This window comes from Nicotiana tabacum, chromosome 17, assembly GCF_000715075.1.
Source record: "Nicotiana tabacum cultivar K326 chromosome 17, ASM71507v2, whole genome shotgun sequence".
NCBI lineage: Eukaryota > Viridiplantae > Streptophyta > Magnoliopsida > Solanales > Solanaceae > Nicotiana > Nicotiana tabacum.
The window spans coordinates 4,324,741-4,341,812 of record NC_134096.1 but is presented as its reverse complement, the minus strand read 5'-3'; the positions used below and the strand labels follow the sequence as shown (position 1 = coordinate 4,341,812).

Genomic DNA, 17,072 nt, shown 5'->3' with positions numbered 1-17,072 from the left:
GATTCTCACTTTAGAAGCTTAAGTTGAAAATATTGACCAAGGTTTAACTTTTGTGGAAATGACCTCGGAACGGTATTTTGATGGCACTAATAAGTTCGTATCGTGATTTTGAACTTGGGCGTATGTCCGGAATCGAATTCGGAAGTATGTAGGTTTATTTGTGTTATTTTGCCGAAAGTTGGCAATTTTAAGGCTTTGAGTTTTCATAAGTTTGACCGTAGGTTGACTTCATAGCTATCATATTTGAATTTCTGTTTCGGGAATTAGAATAGGTCTGTTTTGTCATTTGGAACTTATCCGCAAAGTTTGGCGTCATTTCGAGTTGATTTGATAGGAATCGGACGCACGTTGTGTTTTTTAAAAGTTCTTGAGTTTCATGTTGAATCCTTGTTTTTTGAGGTTCGATTCGTGGTTTCGTATGTTATTTTGATGATTTGATCGCATGAGCGGGTTTTTTGTTATGTTTTTGTTCTTGTGTTGATGTTTAGTTTGGAACCCCGAGGGCTCGGTGAGTTTCGGACGCGTTGCAGAGTATTTTGATAGAGTTTAAGCGTTGCTAGTTTTGTGCAGAAGCTTCAGGTCTCAAAATTGTGAGAAATGAGTCGCAATTGCGATGATAGTGTAAGTCTTCTAGGTTCGCATTTACGAACCATGAGTTCGCAATTGCGATTGAGGGGGGCCGGGTGTGTAAATTGGCCAATTTTTGTAATAAGCTACTTATAAATGGACGTATCTAGTAGTTTCCTATAATGATCTAGCTGATCGTTTTGAGTGATATAGCCATGTTCTCCCATTTACTAATTATATTATTCTTAATAGTTCCTATGTGACTTGCCGGGGTAGTCGGTTCGGTTCTGGGGAGGTTTCAAATGAGTTGAGACATTTAGTCTCAAGGTTGGAAGCTTAAGTAGAAAAGGTTGACCGGAGGTTGATTTATGGGTAAATGACTCTGGAATAGAGTTTTGATGGTTCTAATAGCTCCGTTTGTTAATTTTAGACTTAGGAGTGTGTCCGGATAGTGAATTGGAGGTACGTAGTTGATTTAGGCTTGAAATGGTGAAAGTTGAAAAATTAGAAGTTTTAGAAATTAAGAAGTTTGACAGAGAGTTGACTTTGTGGCTATTGGGCTCAGATTGGGGTTCCGGGAGTTGGAGTAGGTTCGTTGTGTCATTTATGACTTGTATGCCAAATTTGAGGTCAATCAGATGTGGTTTGATAGGTTTCAGCATCTAATGTAGAAGTTAGAAGTTTAAAAGTTCATTAGGCTTGAATCGATGCCCGATTCGTGATTTTAGTGTTGTTTGATGTAATTTGAGGGCTCGACTAAGTTTGTATCATGTTTTAGGACTTGTTAGTAAGTTTGGTTGAGGTCCCGGGGACCTCGGGCGAGTTTCAGATGGATAACGGAGCAAATTTTGGACTTAGTACAATTGGAACTTGTTGATTGGATTTTGGGTGGTTAGCGGATCAAATTTGGACTTGGTGATTGCTAAAAAATTTCTAGTGCACAAATCTGGTTTCCTTATACGCGATCGCGTGGACAGGTCCGCGATCGCGTAGGCTATTATTTTGGGCAGTGGAACTAGTTCTATGCGATCGCATATTTTTGGCTGCGATCGCATAGCTAGAGAAGTTCATGATAGCGAACGCATGGGCTAAGCCGCGTTCGCGTAGAGGAAATGAGGCAGCTAGGTTCACACGCGTTTGCTCTTCGCGATCGCGTGAAAATGGAAGTGATCGCGTAGGTTGAGGAAAGCATTTCTTTGCGTTCACGTGAGGATTGTTCTCGTAGGGTTAAATATCTGGGAAATTGAGTTGTGCTTCGTGATCGCAAAGCAATGTCCGTGATCGCGATTAAGAATATCTGGGCAGACTTAAATATTTTAAAAATTAGAGTTTGAGTTTATTTCACAAATTTGATTTTGGGAGCTCGGTTGGAGGCAATTCTTGGAGAGATTTTCAAGGAAGTGATTGAGGTAAGTGATTCTTACTTAGTTTTGGCTAAATTCCTTGTTTATATCTTTGATTTCATCATTTAATTAGTGATTTAAGTTGAAAAATTGGGGGGGAATGGAGGAAAGTCCTTAGGCCGAATTTTGGGTATTTGATCGGGATTTTGGTGTCGGATTTGAGTAATTTGGATATGGATGGACTCGTGGTTGAATGGGTGTTCGGATTTTGTGACTTTTATTGGATTTCGAGACGTAAGCCCGGGGTTGACTTTTTGACTTTTGATTAAGAACTTAGCATTTTTATATGGAATTGATTCATATAGCTTGAATTGATCATATCGAATTGTTTGTGGCTAGATTTATCACGATCCGAATTCACCCTCAGTAGGATGCCGTGATGGTACCTAGTCCCTAAGACTAGGTACGCCTAACAATTTGCAGAATAACATAATAGAAATCTGAAATAAATGAAACTGCAATTCAAATGATTACAACTCCCAAAATCCGGTAGAAAAAAGTCATAAGCTTCTAAGAATTTATTCTAAATGTCTCTATGCATCAAAGTTAAAAAGGGAATAAGAAGAACAACATAATAAGGATAGAGGGAGACTTCGGAGTCTGCAGACATTGGCAGATATACCTTGAAGTCTCCGCGTACGGCTAGTTCACTGATGCCTGGTCTGATAGAAAGTACCTGGATCTGCACAAAAAGATGTGCAGAAGCGTTGTATGAGTACACCACAGCTGTACCCAGTAATTGCCAAGCCTAACCTCGGTAGAGTAGTGACGAGGTTAGGTCAGACCCTACTGGAATAATAAAAGACAAGGAGAAAATTTTAACAATATAATAATAAAAATGGCAATGGGGATAAATCAAGTAGTATGTTACAATTTAACTACACAGAATAAGGGCAAATAATACCTCGCGGAAGGAAAGCAGAAATTTACAACTATAAGGAAAACATAAAATAACCAAAGGCAAATGCAGCCATAAAGAAATATCAACAAGGGCACTCCCGAGGTACCGCCTCGTAGTCCCAAATCATAAATAAATTCACAATATCTCATTTTCTTATATCACCGCGGGAGCCTTCACACATAGTTTTAAAGAAATCATTTTTTTCGAAATAGCATCCCGTGTTTTAGCCACCCTTATCACACCGCATGACTTCTAGTAGTTCCCCTACTAGCCATGCGTATCAAGCCACCCTTATCTCACCGCATGTGTTTCAACACCCAAACCTTATACCACTGCATGCGTATCAATATATATCACAATTTGCACCTCAAGTTCTCAAATATTGCAACTTGTCAAAATAAATCAAGAACAACATTATTTCCACAATAAGGAGCTCGCAGCTCAATCACAATGAATATAAAATCTCACAAAATATTCGTAAGTGAATAAATCAACAAAACTAATATTTCACAAATTTAACACATTGCCTTAATACCAAATGTTTTTTATGTAAAATACTTCATATTAATAATAATTCAATTTTGAAATTTAAACCTTCAAATAATGAGCACAGAATAAAAGAAACAAAGCTTCAACTAAATAGGTAAAGCAACTAGCCAAGAAAAGGTCACGCAAATTTAAAATATAAAAATAGATCAATGATGATGAATATAACATGATAAAATAATTTAATTAATATGGAATAGAGATCTACACAATTAAAAAATATAATCTTTCACATTTAGCCCGTGTACACACTCGTCATCTCGCGTACACGACTTTCAACACATCATAATTTCCATATCAATACCAATCCTAAGGGGAATTTTCCCCACACAAGGTTAGACAAGTCACTTACCTCGAACAGGGTAATTCTTTACTCTGCTATGCCTTTGCCTCGCGAATTGGACTCTGAAAGCCTCGTATCTAGTCACAATTAATTCAATTCAATCAATACAAATTATTGAAATTAATTCCATATGAAAATACTAATTTACCAACAAAATCTAAAATTTAACTCAAAAATCGCCCGTGGGGCCCACATGTCGGAGTTATTTCACCTCAAAAATATATAATCTAGTCGAAATACTCGATGATAATCCAATATTATTGATTTACAATAATCACAAGTGACTTACCTCAAGTTTTTCCGTGAATTCTCTCTGAAACATCGCCCAAAACCGTGTTGATAATGTCCAAAATAACAAAAATGTCGGAACCTTCGAATATATTCTGTCCAGGGCTTTTCGTACTTGCGAATCACTTGCTCGATTTTGCGACCTCGGCCTCACTCCTGTCCTGGTCACTTCTGCGGACCATCTGCTCGCTTATGCGACCTCGGCCTCAACCCACGCATGGTTGCTTATGCAAGACATCTGCTCGCCTCTACGACCTCGGCCTCAAACCATGCTTGGTCGCTTCTGCAAGCCATCTCCTCACCTCTGCAACATCGGTCTCAAACCGCTCCTGGTCGCTTCTGCGAGCCATCTACTCGCCTCTGCGACCTCGGCCTCAAACCACGCTTGGTCACTTTTGCTAGCTCGCAATTGCAAGCTGAATTTCTCATGTGTGATTTCACGAGAAGGCCAAAATTTTCAGCAGCTATTTAAGTCATAATTTCGATCTTTTAGCCATCTGAAACTCACGCGAGGCCCCCGAGACCTCAACAAAATAGAGAAACAAGTCCTAAAATAACATACGAACTTAGTTGAAACCTAGAATCACATCAAACAACGTTAAAACCACGAATCATACCCCAATTCAAGCTTAATGAAACTAAGAATTTCCAACTTCTACATTCGATGTCGAAACCTATCAAATCAAGTCCGATTGATCTCAAATTTTGCACACATGTTATAAATGACATTACGGAACTGTTCTAATTTCCAAAATCGGACTCCGACCCCAATATCAAAAAGTCAACTCCCCGATCAAACTTCCAAGCATAAATTTCTATTTTAGCCATTTCAAGCCTAATTTAACTACGGACTTCCAATTAACAATCCGGACATGCTCCTAAGTACAAAATCACCATATGAAACTATTTTAATCATCAAAAATATATTCTGGGCTCGTTTACACATAAGTCAATATCCAGTCAATCATTTCAAGTTAAGCTTTCAACCTTGAGACTAAGTGCCTCAATTCATTCTGAAATCTCTCCGGACCCGAGCTGACTACCTCGGCAAGTCACATAACAACTATAAATTATAGAATGAGCAGTAAATGGAGGAATGGGGCTACAACTCTCAAAACGACTGGTCGGGTCGTTACAAGATTCGAGACATTTAGAGGTCGTTTCGCGGGGAAGGGGGAGTAGAGTTTTGCACAGTTTGAAGTAAGTAACACTTCTAAACTTGGTTTTGAAGGTATGAAACCCCGAATTATGTATTATGTGATTATTGTTGAGGTGATGCACATGCTAGGTGGGGGCGTGTGGGCGTGCACCGTAAGAATTTTGACTTGGTCGATTATGTGGAACTGTATAGTTGAATAATCTTGTTGTTACCCGTATTTTCACCATGTATTAGAGCAATTGCGTTTCGGGTCATATTAGAAATACTGCTTATTCTATGTGTTGGTACTGTTGTGCAACGACCCGACCAGTCGTTCTGAATATTATAATCCCATTTCCCCATTTACTGCTCAATTTATACCTTTATATTGATTTATGACTTATCGTGTTAGTTGTTTCGGGTCCGGAAGGAATTCGGAGTGAAATGAGACACTTAGTCTCATAATTGAAAATATATTAAGTAAAAAAGTGGACCGGATATGGATCTATGTGTAAACAACCTCGGATTTGAATTATGATAACTCCAATAGCTCTGTATGGTGATTTCGAACTTAGGAGCGTGATTGGAAGAATTTTTGGAGGTCCGTAGAGGAATTAGACTTGAAATGCCGAAAGTTGAATTTTTGGAAAGTTTGACCGAGGGGTTGACTTTTTGATATCGGAGTCAAAATCCGATTCTAAAAATTTTAATAGGTATGTTATATCATTTATGACTTGTGTGCAAAATGTGAGGTCAATCGGACGTGATTTGATAGGTTTCGATGTTATTTGTAGAAATTAGAAATTTCAAAGTTCAATAGGCTTGAATTGGGGCGTAATTCACGATTTTAGCATTGTTTGAGGTGATTTGAGGATTCGACTAAGTTCGTATGATATTTTAGGACTTGTTAGTATATTTGGTTAAGGTCCCGAGGGCCTCGGGTGAGTTTCGTATGGTTAACGGATAAAAAATTAAACTACAACAGCTACTGCAATTTTCTTCCGTTGGAAATTTCTTCTGCCAGATTCGAGCCCAGAAATCTCTAAGAATCAAGCCCAGAAATAGATCCCAGATGTGAGTCCAAAAATCGAGCCCAGGGTCGAGGTCCACGATCGAAGCCATGATCGAGCCCAGGGTCGAGGGCCACGATCAAAACCAAGATCGAGCCCAGGGTCGAGGGCCATGATCGAAGCCATGATCAAGCCCAGGGTCAAGGGTCACGGTCGAAGGCAGGATCAAAGACATGATCGAAGGCCAGGGTCGAGGATCAGGATCGAAGCCACGATCGAGGCCTAGGATCGAGGGCCAGGATCGAGGCCTAGGATAGAGGGCCAGGATCGAGGCCCAAGATCGAGGCCTAGGATCGAGGACTTCGATCGAAGGCCAAGATCGAGGCACAACCGAAGTTGTCTAGGCGGAATTATAAAAATAGGAACTTCGTCCCATTCGCCATTTTTGACAAATTAGAGCTTGAGGAGAGGCGATTTTTGATATATTTTCAAGGAAAACTTGAGGTAAGTCCCTTGTGATCATTTCTACTCCATAATATTGAATTATCATCGAATAATCCGACTAGATTACATGATTTTGAGGTATAAACCGGAGATTGGAACTTAGAAATTTGGGAATAAGATTTGTAGATTTGAGGGTCGAGTTGAGGTCGGATGTTGGTAAAATTGATATGGGTAGACTCGTGATTGAATGGACTTTTCGGATTTTGTAACTTTTATCGGGTTCTGAGATGTGGGCCCCACGGGGTAATGTTTTAGCTAAATTTCAGATTTTTATGAAAAAATTAGTATTTTCTTATGGAATTAATTCCAATAAATTTTATTGACTGAAATGAATTATTTGTGACTAGATTCGAGGCATTCAGAGGCCGATTTGCGAGGCAAAGGCATAGCAGGGTAAAGAGTTTCACGTTTTGAGGTAAGTAACAGTTTTAAATCTTGTCCTGAAGGTATTAAATCCCGAATTTTGCTATCATGTGATTATTTTGGAGGTGACGCACATGCTAGGTGACGGGTGTGTGGGCATACACCGAGGGGACTGTGACTTGGCCTGTCCCGAAAAACTGTAAAGTTGAATAATTTGTTGTTAGCCATATGCTCTCTATGTGTTGATAAAATTTGACTGTAAATCATGTTAGAAATCATGTTTAGGCTATGTGATAGTACTGTTGGGACCCACAGAGGTTGCGTACTTGTTGAATTGCCTGTTAAATCCTATATGTACTCAGTCTCAGCTTTTACTTGCACATTTTATCTCAGTCTCTGTTATTATTATTGATACATCATATCATTGTTGTTTGGGTTGATTTCATGATTATTAAGAGCCCGAGAGATTGGAGAGATTTATGACTGAGTGAGGCTGAGGGCCTGATTGTGAGATATTGATACTATAGCATGTGAGTTATCCGTACAGCATGTGAGTTGGCCGTGCAAATCCTTAAATTATACTATAGCACGTGAGTTGGCCGTGCAGCACATGAGTTGGCCGTGCGGATTCTTATATTATACTATAGCACGTAAGTTGGCCGTGCGAATCCAGATATTTATATTATGGCACGTGAGTTGTCTGTGCAACATGTGAGTTGTCCGTGCAGTTTATAGTGCTGGGGTTGTAGGAGCCCCTCCGGAGTCTGTACACCCCCAGTGAGCGCGGGTACCCATTGAGAGTGAGTGATGAGGGCTGGGAGCCCGGGGAGTGATGAGGGTTGGGAGCCCAGTGAGTGATTGTTGTCCTAAGAGGTTGTACTTAATTTTCATTTGTTGTTGCACTTAGTTGCTATCTGTCATTGTTGTGAAATCTCTGAAAGATTGTTGATATACGGATTACATGAACAGGAACTGTATAAAAAATTAATTTGACATTAAACTGCCAGATTTGATAGCATGTCTATTCTTTGATGGAATTACTGGAAATGAACCATAACTGTGTAGCTTGTTACTATCTTCAGTTCCTTATTTATTATTGTTACTTGCTGAGTTGGTTGTACTCATACTACACCCTGCACTTCGTGTGCAGATCCAGGTATTTCCGGACATAGCGAGTGTTGATCCTTTCGCGCGGTTGATTTTCAAGAGATTTTGAGGAAGTTGTCGTGTTCCGCAGACCTTGTCTCTCCTTCTCTATCTCCTTGTTTGTTGTATTTAGTCTCAGACTATTATAGACTATATTTTCCAGACTTGTATTCATATTAGATGCTCATGTACTCAGTGACACCGGGTTTTGGGGAGTGTTTGTATTATATTTAAATATTATATTTTTAACCTTAAAGAGAAGTTTTGGTTTATTGAGATTATCGGCTTGCCTAGTATCGAGATAGGCGCCATCACGACATGTTGGGATTTTGGGTCGTGACATGTTGGGACCCACAGAGGTCGTGTTACATGTTGAATTATTTGCTTAATTTACCATTTTGTACTCACTCATAGCTATTATTTGCATATTATATCTCAGTTTCCGTTGTCCTTTATTGATACAGTATACCATCATTGTTTGGGTTGATTATCATGATTATCGTGAGCCCGAGAGACTGGAGAGATTAATGACTGAGTGAGGCTGAGGGTCTATTGTGAGTGATATTCATGGGAACGGATTGCATGCCACAACAAGCTTTATTGATTCATGCCATGATTTGGCGTATTATAGCATTTGGGATGGATCTGCCCCTCCGGAGTTCGCACATCCACTGTGGGCGCAATTGCTAGTGATTATTTATATTTTGGGCTGGATCTGCCCTATTTTATTTACATTTGAGCAGGATCTGCCCTGGGCTGGATATGCCCTTTTATGTGTTGAGTTTTATTGCAAGACCTGAAAGCATGCCTAAATTCTTGTACCATTACCTGTAGATTTTGAATTTCTGAGATATCACTGTCATATGTTTTTGTAACTTTTCGTACTGTTAATGCTATAATTGGATTGTAATTGTTACATCTCATACTTTGATATTAGGATGAGTCATAGTAATACATATGAGCTTGATGGGATTAAGGTCATTCATGAGGTTATAGAGGATTTGTGACTACGTTATTGTAAGACCCCGTAAGTTTAACAACATTGATACCATTATATACATTTGATATGGTATTTTGAGTGGAACATTTTTGTAAAAGAAGGTTTGAAAAATATGATTTTATAGTTATTAGTATTACTACTTTCGAATATGCTTTAAATTATACACATAATATGAGAAAGTTTATGAGATTTTCTTTATTGTAAAGATAGAAATTATTTTTTCACAAAAAAAGAAAGTTATCTTTTTACCATTTTAAGAATTAAGCGTACGAAAATTTGTACTCTTTATATGAGATTAGGAAAATTAGAAGTTGAGAAAATATATGTATTTTTACACGGATGCTTTAATGAAATAATAGTGTATGTATTGATTTTATATGGTACCAAATGACCATGATAGTAAGGTATATAAAGTGTGTTAAAAGTGAATAGTATTTTAAGTATTTTGAGATAATTCTTAATTATGTGGATAATTGGATAATTATGAATTTTTAGTGGGAAATTAATTAAGTAGTTAAGATCCTTGGATAAGTTTGATGGAAACATAACGTGACAGCAAGTGGAAATGGATCAAGACTAAATGATAACTCTTTAGTTTATATAATAGGTGGCATATTTAGAGCAAATTGTGGTTACTCTACAGTGCTTGGTTTGTTATAAATGTCAAAGCATGTGCCAAATATTTGCTCCTATCCCACCCTCTGTTTGCGAATCTAGTGGTGAAAAATTTATCCATACTATGTCAGTTGAAATTAGTTTTGGTTCAATATCCATTGGGGCTATTTGTACACGAATGACACCTCTCTTCTTGAATACAATTTCAATGAGACATCCGTCATTTACTTGGGCAGCTTTTGCCTTGAGTTTACTTTTGAATTGTGAAATACTCTATTGACTGTGGGTCAAATGAAAATAAAGAGTGCTTAGAGGACCAAATGTGATTTCTGAGGACCATAGTGGGATTAAAAGAAAGGGGTGGTGTATGGATAGTTGTATACCGTTATGCCACAACGGTACAATCTTTTTCAAGAATATCATACGCATTTTTCCCTACTCCGATATTGCCGTCACGTATTTTGTCGCGATTGTCGTGTGTTAGAAGGATTGTCAAGAGAATCGACTCAGGTATGTTAAGGCTAATCCTTTATTATTTTGGTATGATCCAGATAACGAAACGTAAACATAATGTTGTTCTATAAGTGGTTCTACTCTTAGTAGTTAAGGATGTCTACGTTATTCATTTCAGTAAAATGATATTTAAGTATGTCTAAGTATGTTCCTAAGTCTCTATTGAGGTATATGATAAATATATTAATGTTTATAAAATAGTGATACATGCATCTTCATGCATTTACCACCATGCTACGGCCGGTTGGGCAGACATGCATCTTTATTTACCACCGTGCTAAGGTCGGTTGGACAGATATACATCTTCATTTACCACCGTGCTACGGCCGGTTGGACAGACATGCATCTTCATTTACCACTGTGCTACGGCCGGTTGGGAAGACATGCATCTTCATTTACCACCTTGCTACGACCAGTTGGGAAGACATGCATCTTTATTTACCATTGTGATATGGCTGGTTGGGCAGTTACACATTTACCACTGAGCTACGACCGGTTGGGCAGTCATACATTTACCACCGAGCTACGGCCGGTTGGGCAGTTACACATTTACCACCAAGCTACGGCCGGTCGGACAGTCATGCATTTACCACCACGCTACGACAGGTCGGGAGTTACCACTGATTAGTTGGGAAGTCATGTATCATACGAGATAGATAAGAGTCTCAAAGAGAAGCATTATATATATAATTATACTAAGTATGTATATACGGTGGCACTTTAGAGATTCAAGTTGATTCTTATATCTTTTTAATTAATGTTGACTTATTGTTATGTTTCAGTTCTGCCTTACATACTCAGTACATTATTCGTACTGACGTCCTTTTGTTGGGGACGCTGCATTCATGCATGCAGGTGTAGATAATCAATTTGACGAGCCCTCATAGTAGACGAGATTGGCATTCAGCGAAGGATCGGTAAGACTCCACCTCATTCGGAGTGCATCCGATTCTATGAGTCATCGTGTCAGAGTTTTGCTACAAACTTATGGGTAGGCTGGTACCCTGTCATATTTGATGTCAAATAATCTTAGAGGCTTTGTAGACAAAGGTTCATTTTGTACAGTATGTCAGAGGCCTTGACGGCCCATATGTATTCATGTTTTAAAAAAGATGGTACATTGATAAAATATTTTCCTACTTACAGTTGTACATTATGAGTTGTGGTCATATGGGCCCAAGATAGTTTCAAAAGGAATGAGTTCAGCTAACTCGACCTATGTATGTTCTACTTTTGGTCGAACGATCATGAGTTACAGAGTGGTTCGCTCGGGCCAGCACGACACCGGGTTCCAGCCACGTCTCCCCAGGTTTGGGGCGTGACAGTAATACTCGAACTCATCACTATTTTCAGTCCAAAGGTTAGATTTGTTACTTATTGAGTTGGTTGTACTCACGCTATACCATGAACTTCGTGTGCAGATCCATGTGTTTCCGGTCACGTCGGTTGCTGATTCTTAGAGTTCAGTCATTAGGAGATATTCGAGGTAGCTGCCCTGGCGTCTGCAGACCTTGACTCTCCTCCCCTATCCCTCGGTCTTATTTATTCAGTTTCAATTTTTCTTAGACATAATTTTAGATTTGTATTGTATAGATGCTCATGTACTTAGTGACACCCGAGTTTTGGGTGAAATTTCTGTATGGAGTTATGTCAGTTTATCCAGTTGTGTGAGAATTTCACTTATTAAAAAAACCTACTTTAGTATATTTTAAATTTGAAAGTGTTGGTAATTTTTGAAGTGCCAGCTTGCCTAGTACCATGATAGGCACAATCACGACAGGTTGAGTTTTGGGTCGTGACATAATATGTTGCATTTGCGACTGTAGCAGTGGTGTGAAGAGATTCGCAATTGCGATGGTTTCTTCCCGTGGTAAAATCAGAAATTTCATTTAGGGTGTTCAAACTTGAAATAAGTAAAAAAAAGTCCCCGATAAAGGGTGTTCAATATATATATTATACTCCCTCCGTTCCAATTTATGTGAACCTGTTTGACTGGGCACGAAGTTTAAGAAAAAATGAAGACTTTTAAAATTTGTGGTCCTAAACAATTCAAAAAGAGGCCGAGAGTATTTGTGTGGTTATAAAAGCTTCTCATTAAGGGTAGAATTGTAAGTTTAAGCAAAATTATTTCCAAATTTAGAAATGGGTCATTCTTTTTAAAACGAACCAAAAAAGAAAGCAGGATATAATACTACAAAGAACTTTAAATTAAAATATATATATATATATATATATATATATATATATATATATATATATATATATATATATATATATGTATATATATATATATATAATTTTTCGATGAAGTATGGCCAATTGACCACCCTTAAGGCTATGTACCTTCGCCCCTGGTTTCTTCGCATTTGCGGGGTTCGCATTTGCGAACCTTAGGTCGCTATTGCAACACTTGTGACTGGACATAAGAGCTGAGGGACGGGATTTTGGTCTCATTTTCATATTTTGGAACCCTGGACTCGATAGGAGGCGATTTTGAAGAGGGATTTTCATCTACAAACTTTGGGTAAGTGATTCTAATCTATTTCTAATCATATTCCATCATATTATATCTTGGATTTTAACATCAAAATCATGTGAATCAAAGTAAAAATTTGTGAAACTTTGTCAAGTTTTTGAAAAATAAGAATTTGAGTTTTTGAGAGTTGATTTGGTCTTGGATTTTGAAACTAATCACATATATGAACTTGTGGGGTCGTGGGTAATCAAAATCCACCATTGGACTCGAGTTTTGACCGGGGTGAGCCCGGGGTTGACTTTTCAGCAATTGTGTAAAGATCGTAGCTTTAATTATTAGAATCCATTTCTCTTGCATTATTTGATGTTATTAAGTTAATTTTGGTTAGATTTGTGCCGATCGGAGGTGAATTGTAAAGGAAAAGCTATTTTTGAGAGTGAATTGAGGGCTTTTGAGGTAAGTATCTTACCTAACGTTGTGGGGGGGGAGAGGGGGAACTACCCCGTAGGAATTAGTTTGTTGTACTGTTTGAACTACGTGAAAGACGTGTACACAAGGTAAAGAGTGTGTATACGACTTATATGTGGAAATTTGACCGGCCTAGACTCTTAGGTTCTTATGTTCATTAAAATGAAGTTGTCTTATTATATTTAATTCTTTGTTGCTAAATTTACCCTTACGTGTCTTATTTGAAATTGATTGATTCATGTTTTACCGTTGTTGCCAAATACACTCTTATATGCCTTAATTGAAGTTGTTACCTCTTTTTATTGTCATGTTTTCTCTTCCGTAATTGCTTAACCTTAATTGAAGTTATTATTGTCCCTTCCATTGTCGACTTATCCTTATTTGGAATTATTGCTACATGTTATCTCTTTTATCATTGACTTGTACCTACTTGGAATCACTGTTATATGTTATCTTTCTTATCGTCGGGTTATACTTATTCGGAATCATTGTTACATGTTATCCCTTCAATTGTTGAGTTACTCTTATTGGATAGCGTTATTACACATTATCTCTCCCATTGTTGAGTTATTCTTGTTTGAAACCATTATTACTTGTTATTTCTTTCATTGTGAGCTCGTTCTTCTGTTTCTTTGTATTTTGAAATTCTTGTGTTGATTTACTTGCCGTACTCTCGTGTTATTGTTGTTGTTATTGATGTAATTAGTGTTGTTGAGCTGAGGGCTATTTGTGGTTATGGTATTTGAATTATTTTGAGGAAATGTTGTGGCATATGGAAACATGTGGTGCGAGTAATTATATTGTATTGTTATATTTTTTTGGCACATGTGATATTATTGAAAGGATTATCGGGGTGTTCGCACGTGAGTTGTCTGTGCTATTGTTGTTATCGTTGATATTTGTACATGCGGTATGATAAGGTGGACTATATATATGTGGGTTTGCGCATGTGGAGAGACAAGGTGGGAATATTATTATGCGCGTGTGGCGAGACAAGACATGCATTTATTTTATTATTGTGCACGTGGCGAAACAAGGGGGCTATGTCAGGGATGATTTATGATGACTTGTAATGGCATGAGGGCATTGTTGTTGATGATATTTGTATAGTGGTGTGCCTACCTGGTGTGAGTTATGCAGCTTACATTTTGTTGTATTGTTTCCTATGTACCATTCATTGTCTCTGCTCTTACTTGTTGACTCGAGTTGTGATAGAACACTTGCACAAGCATATACGTAATTAATCACTCATATCAGTTTAAGAAGATGAATCCTGATATTTATTGACCATGTACATGTAGTCTCGTTTACTTGCCTCCTATATAAGAGTTGTATTATTGGCACGTGAGTTGTCCATGCGGTTATGAGTTATTGTTATTTTTGGCATGTGAGTTGTCCGTGCAGATATGATATATTGTCACTCTTTAGCACGTGAGTTGTTCGTGCATATATAAGGTATTAATGGTATTGGCACGTGATGAGTTGTCTGTGCAGCACGTGAGTTATCCGTGCAACACGTGAGTTGTCTGTGCGGCTATGATTTATAATGTGGGCACAAGATGCCAGGTAATTAGGGTTCCTGAATTGGGACCCGTGATTTGTGATTATGAGGTGTGGTACCTCGGAATAATTCTTGAATAAACCTTGTGCGAAAGCGGTTGTTCTTATTGAGTTGTTACTTGTTTTCCTTAGTTGGTTTCACCGGACTTAACTGTATTCATCTTACTCTACGACGATATTACTTGTTGTGCCTTGTTGCTAATTGTTGCTTCTAGTTTTCTATTGTAAGTATTGATTTGTTATTTTTACCATGCATAGCTTTATATTGATATTGTTCGTTGTTAGTTTACATTCATACTTGTACAGATTATTAAGACTAGTAGGTATATTGACTGTCCCTCGTCAATACTCCACCGAGGTTAGTCATGATACTTACTCGGTACCGTTGTGGTGTACTCATGTTACGCATTCTGCACATTCTTTTGTAGATCCAGGTACTTCACAATTTGTTGATCATTAGCTAGTTGATCGGGCATTGCTGTGGAGACTCAAGGTATACACGTTGCCGCGTTCGCAGGCCTCGGAGTTACCTTCTGATATTTTACTTTGTACTGTTTATTTCTATTCCTGAACAGTTGTACTTAAAAATTTCCTAGAGAGCTTATGACTTGTACTGTCGATTTTGAGATATTGTATCATGTTGGGATTGTTGGCTTTATATAGGAATATATAGTTTGTGTTTAATAGTTGTTTGGGTTAAATCTGTTATTAGATCAGTAAGTGCTAGGCTTACGTAGTGTTAGAGACTAGGTGTTATCACGACATCCTACAGAGAGAAATTGGGATCGTGACAACAGGTTAATTATAATTTTAATTAGTCACAGTTTCTGCTTTAATTTCTAAAGTCATGCAGGAATTTTCCCTCTGGAATGGCTAAGCAATCACGAAGATGAACCAAAGCATAATACATGCATCCTATCATCAATTGTTGAAAATGTCATTTGGAATTTTGCATTTTTATTTTGTAAGAGATTTTTGCCACTTGGTGTCAATGTTACGTTGCTATCTTAATTTGTTAGTTATTTGACTCTTTGCTTTCTTCGTTTGTTACTTTCTACAGCTTTTTTCCTGGAATGGGGTCAGAGATTTTTGCCAGTTGGTGTCAATATTGTTGGGCTGTTATCAATCTGTCATTCATTTTCTTTATTTTTTTCGTATTGTTTTCGTCGTATTCACACTGATAATTATTTTCAGCACTCTCACCACCGACAATTTCTTTTTCTTCTTTAATATGAGGCCAACGCTCTTTCTCGCTAAGCTTTACACTCGAATAGGCAGCGCCCATAATATTGCTTAACAAAGTCGGAGCCAGGATTTCAAACCTTATACGTTTTAAAATTTTAGAACGATGACTTCAAGTGTTAATAATTAGATTCTACATTTAAAATTTGTACATATCCCGTAGCTCGGCTTTTGTCTCCGCCCCTATTGCTCAACCGCCCGACTTAATTGTCGCACTAAGTCAAAATGAGGTGAGACTAGTTTTGATATCACTTCATCACAAACTTGTCTGACGTTGTTCACAAAAGTTAACTTATGAGGTGAAGAGTTGTGAATTTATTATAAGTTTATATTCCATAATAGTTTCGCTACTTTAGGTATGCCAAAATTGAGCGTGTTTGGTCTATGTCAAGATATTTAACACACACTATTTGTTAAATTTAGCGAACTTAGAGAAAAGAAGACTTAGGTAGAAACACTAGGAAAGTCTTGTCAAATTCCAGAAAAGCTAACACTAAAAACTACACCACATATCAGAAGTAGGGCAAAATGGTAGAAAATGCACCGCAAAATACAATACTAGCCACAAGAAATAGAGCAAAATAATAGAAACTGTAAAAATTGCACCTCCAACTATGATTTCCCTTTAGTTCTTTTTTATTTATTTATTGTTCCCGTTAAATTTTACGATCAGAGTTTATTAGATATATCAACAATAGTCAATTTTAACAAACTTAAGATAACTACCCGGAAGTATATATAAAAGACAGTGTCCAACCATATTTTTGTTATTTCCTCCCTAACATAAATGATCTGTTGCCTTTGTCCCCTTGCTCTTATCCTTCTTAATTATTCAGTATTCAAATCTAAATACATTTTCATATTTAAATGTGTATTCAGAATCGGATATCTTAATTTCAATGAATCCAAAAAGGCCCTTAAAAACAAGCTTAAATTGAGCTACATGGTTCTAGATAATATATATATAATCGACCTTAACTTGCATGGAA

At 37.6% G+C, this 17,072-nt stretch overlaps 1 protein-coding gene across 1 annotated transcript in view; it reads left to right on the top strand.

Annotated features, from left to right (window-relative positions):
* The window catches only part of LOC107779045 (sodium/hydrogen exchanger 1), a 175,000-nt gene that overhangs the window by 98,993 nt on the left and 58,935 nt on the right, over nucleotides 1-17,072 (top strand). The window lies entirely within an intron of this gene.